Below are 5,000 nucleotides of genomic sequence, written 5' to 3'. Positions count from 1 at the left end.
CAACAGTGAAACTAGCCAATCTTTTTAACAAATGCCTTATCAACGGGAAAACTCCGAAAACCTGGAAAAATGCAACAATTATTTTGATACATAAAAAAAGGGACAGAAAGGATCTAAAAAACTACCGACCAATAAGCCTCCTTTCAGCTACTTACAAATTATTCACAAAAATCATCACAACTTGCATCTCTGACTGTCTGGATTCTAACCAGCCTAGAGAACAAGCAGGCTTTCACAGTGGATTCTCAATAACAGACCACATCCACATGCTCACCCAAATAAAGGAAAAAATAGACGAATATAGGAAACCCCTGTGTATGGCATTCATCGGTTATGAAAAGGCATTTGACTGTAGAGATACCAGCAGTATTAGAAGCTATCCAAAAACAGGGAGTAGAGGAGGTATATTGTAAAATACTGGAAGATATATACAAAGATGGGACAGCAACCATCAAGCTCCACTCCGAAACCGACAAAATACCAATTAAAAAAGGTGTTAGGGCGATACCATCTCACCAAAACTGTTTACAGCTTGTCTTGAGGAAATATTAAAAAAGCTGAGAGTGGAATGGAAAGGGTATCAAGATAGGGGTCGAATATCTAAACAATCTAAGATTTGCAGATGATATTGTTCTCTTCTGTGAATCTGCAAATGTAATGCAGCAACTAATAAATGATCTGAATAGAGAAAGTCTGAAAATCGGACTTCGGATGAACAAGAAAAAGACTAAGATCATGTTCAACTGTAGAGTTCATTTTGAACAGATACAAGTACAAGGCGAAATGCTAGAGGTAGTGGACAAGTATATATACCTAAGACAACTCGTACAGACAAACACATCTAGTGAAGAGGATATTAAGCGACGCATCAGTCTAGGCTGGAGCGCCTTTGGCAGACACATTAGCATACTAAGAGGCTCTTTGCCATTATGTTTAAAAAGAAAAGTCTTTAACCAATGTGTCCTACCAGTTATGACCTATGGATCAGAAACATGGACTACAACCAAATTACTGGAGAGGAAACTAATAAGTGCCCAGAGAGGGATGGAAAGACTGATGCTGGGAATTAGCCTAAGAGATAGGATGAGGGCGACGTGGATCAGGGAACAGACAAAAATAGAAGATAAACTTGCGAGCATCAAAAAGAAAAAGTGGCAATGGGCAGGTCATATACATCGGATAACAGATGGACAAAGAATGTAACAGACTGGGTTATAGATAATATAAAGAGACCAAGGGCCAGACCAATGACAAGATGGCACAACGAAATAACGAAATTTGGGGGCTGAGACTGGAAACAAAAAACACGACACAAAGTTGGAAAAGGTTGGGAGAGGCCTACGTCCTGCAGTGGACTGACCCAGGCTGATGATGGATATATATATATATATATATATATATATATATATTATATATATATATATATATATATATTTTTTTTTTTTTTTTTTTTTTTTTTTTTTTTTTTTTTCCATACATATATACATGCATACATACATACATACATACATACATACATACATACATACATACATACATATACATACACCTTTCATTCTTGGGGCATATATAACATCAGTTCACCATTATGACCCTCAGTAGTTCCTGCTCAATAGGTGCAGCTCTGTAATCTTCATTGATTTGAAGATGATATGTCCTACTCACATAGAACACACTATGCACTTTTACCTGGTAAAAATAAAAAATGGTATAATGAATGCTTGACAATGCTCAGCCTCATTTCTGATGATACTATACTAACCCATGACAGCTTTTGAGAAAACTACAATTAATGTCTTCATTTTGAAAGTTTGGTTATATAAAAAAAATTGCATTCAATGTTATTGCTAATTCAGTATATTGATAATGACTGTCTTGCATATAAGAAATGGCTAACTTGTTGTACATCACTGTGAATTTTCATTGTTTTAAAGATGATTTGATACATGCACAATTTATTATCTCAGAAACTTAAGATCCCAGAGATATACCACTTAATTTTGGGAGGGGCTGTTATATATATTTACATATAGATATATAATATATATATATATATATATTATATATTATGTATATTTATTATTTAATATATTGTATATATATATTTTTTTAGATAGTAGGTTATTGTTTTATTGACATTTATATATGGATATATTATTTATGTAGGTACTATATAGATATATATATCGATATATAGTAATAGATATATATATATATATTAATATATTTTATATTAGACATACATATATAGATAATATAGATTAGATAGATATATATATTATAGATGGATATTATATATAGAGATATATGTGTGTGTGTGTATATAAGATTTAGATATGTATATATGTAAAATCTATGTATTATGTATATATATTTAAATATATGTGTACATTAGATATAGAATAGAGAGTATGAGATAGATATATAGATATATATGGAGATATATATAGTGAATTATAGTAGATAGAGTATAGATATATAGAGACATGAGATAGATATTAGATATATATATATATAGATATAGATATATATATAGATATATATATATATAGTGACAGCATATATATATATTAGATATATATATATATATATAGATTTATATATATATATATTTATATATATATAGATAGAGATAAGATATAAGATATATATTATTTATTATTATATTATGCTGTAATATTTATTTCTATGAAAATATATCTATACTATATATATATCAAATATATGATATATATAAAATATATGTAACATTAAATATTTAACTATCCTATATATCACAAACATTTATACAATATATATTATATATATCTATATATAGTAGATATATATATAGATGATTATATAGATATATATATTATATATATATAACTAGTAATATATATCTATATATATATTATATGAGATATATGATGAGAGAGAGAGATATAAAGATATATAGATATGATAATATAGATCTATATGATATATATATATATCTATATATATACATAGACATATATATATTTATATATATATATTATATATATATATATATATATATCATATCTATATATATATGTGTGTGTGTGTGGTGTTGTGTGTGTGTGTGTGGTGTGTGTGTGTGTGATGTGTGTGTGTGTGTGTGTGTGTTGTGTGGTGTGTTTTTTTTTTGTGTGTGTGTGTGTGTGGTGTTGTGTGTGTGGTGGGTGGTGTGTGGTGTGTAATATATATATATTAATATATATATATATATGATATATATATATATAGTATATATGTGATATTACTATCTATTATATATATAATATATATATATATATATAGGTACATAATATTTAACTATCTATATATATCAACATTAGACATATATATATAAATCTATATAAATAATAATATGATTATATATATATTATATATATATAATGTATTAATGTGGTATCTATAGATAGTGAAATATTAATGTACCATAGCATATACATAGGATGCATATATATATATATATATATAGATATATAGAGGATATATATAGATTATATATAAGAGATATATAGAGTTGTATGTGATAGGTATATTTACATATAATAGACATAGATGCATATATATAAAATATATATAAATATAGAGATAAAATATATCATTAATATGTATATATATAATACATTTAGATATACATGTTAGTAGTATCTAAAGATACAGTATAGATATTGATATATGTATATAGATACATCTATAGGTATAGATATAACAAGATTTATTTATATATATAAATAATTACATATATAATATTAAATCTATATATACATAATATATATATATATATATATAATATATATATTATAATTCATTATTTTAAAAATATATATATATATATTATATTACACACACACACACACATTATTTATTTCTAATATAATAATAATACATATCAATAATAAATATATCTATACATACATATTATTATATCATATATATATATATAATATACATATATTATATATATATATTTATATATATATATATATAATCTATATAATAGATTATATTACACCACACACACACACACACACACACACACACACCCCAACAACACAACACACACCCCACACACACACACACCACACACACACAAAAAAAAACACCAAAAACACCCACACACACACACACACACACACACACACACACACACACACAACACATATATAATATATAATATATATATATATATATATATATAATATAAAAATATATATATGTAATGAAATATAGATAATAATATTTATATATATAATATATAATTTTAATAAATAATATATATATAAATATATATATATATAATAATATATTAATATAAATATATATATATTATTATATATATAAATATATATATAATAATATATTGTATTATATTTATATTATATTTATATTTACACATACTATACATAGATGCATATATATATATTATATATATATATATATATATAATATATATATATATATATATATATGTTGTGTGTTGTTGTTTTGTTTGTGTGTGTGTGTGTGCGTTTTGTGTGTATTATACATGTAATGTAAATATAGGTATATATATAAATATGTATAATTTTAAATATATTATATAATATATATATATATATATATATATATATATTTATAATAAATACATATATTATATAATACATATATATTACTATTACTTTTTAAATATATAAACCAACCACACACACACACACACATTTTATATAATATATATATAAAATTTATATATATTATATATAATATATATGTGTATAATATAGGATATATAATTTTATATATATATAATATATAGATATATATACTATATATATTTAATTAATAATATACATAGATATATAATATATTATAATTATATATATATAATATATTTTATATTTTATATATATAATATTATTGGTTTTATATAATATATATATATTTTAAGATATATATTAATTTTTGTAAATTTTATATATATATATATTATATTATATATATAATATATA

This window comes from Penaeus monodon, chromosome 1, assembly GCF_015228065.2.
Source record: "Penaeus monodon isolate SGIC_2016 chromosome 1, NSTDA_Pmon_1, whole genome shotgun sequence".
Lineage (NCBI taxonomy): Eukaryota > Metazoa > Arthropoda > Malacostraca > Decapoda > Penaeidae > Penaeus > Penaeus monodon.
This window is presented reverse-complemented; position numbering follows the sequence as displayed.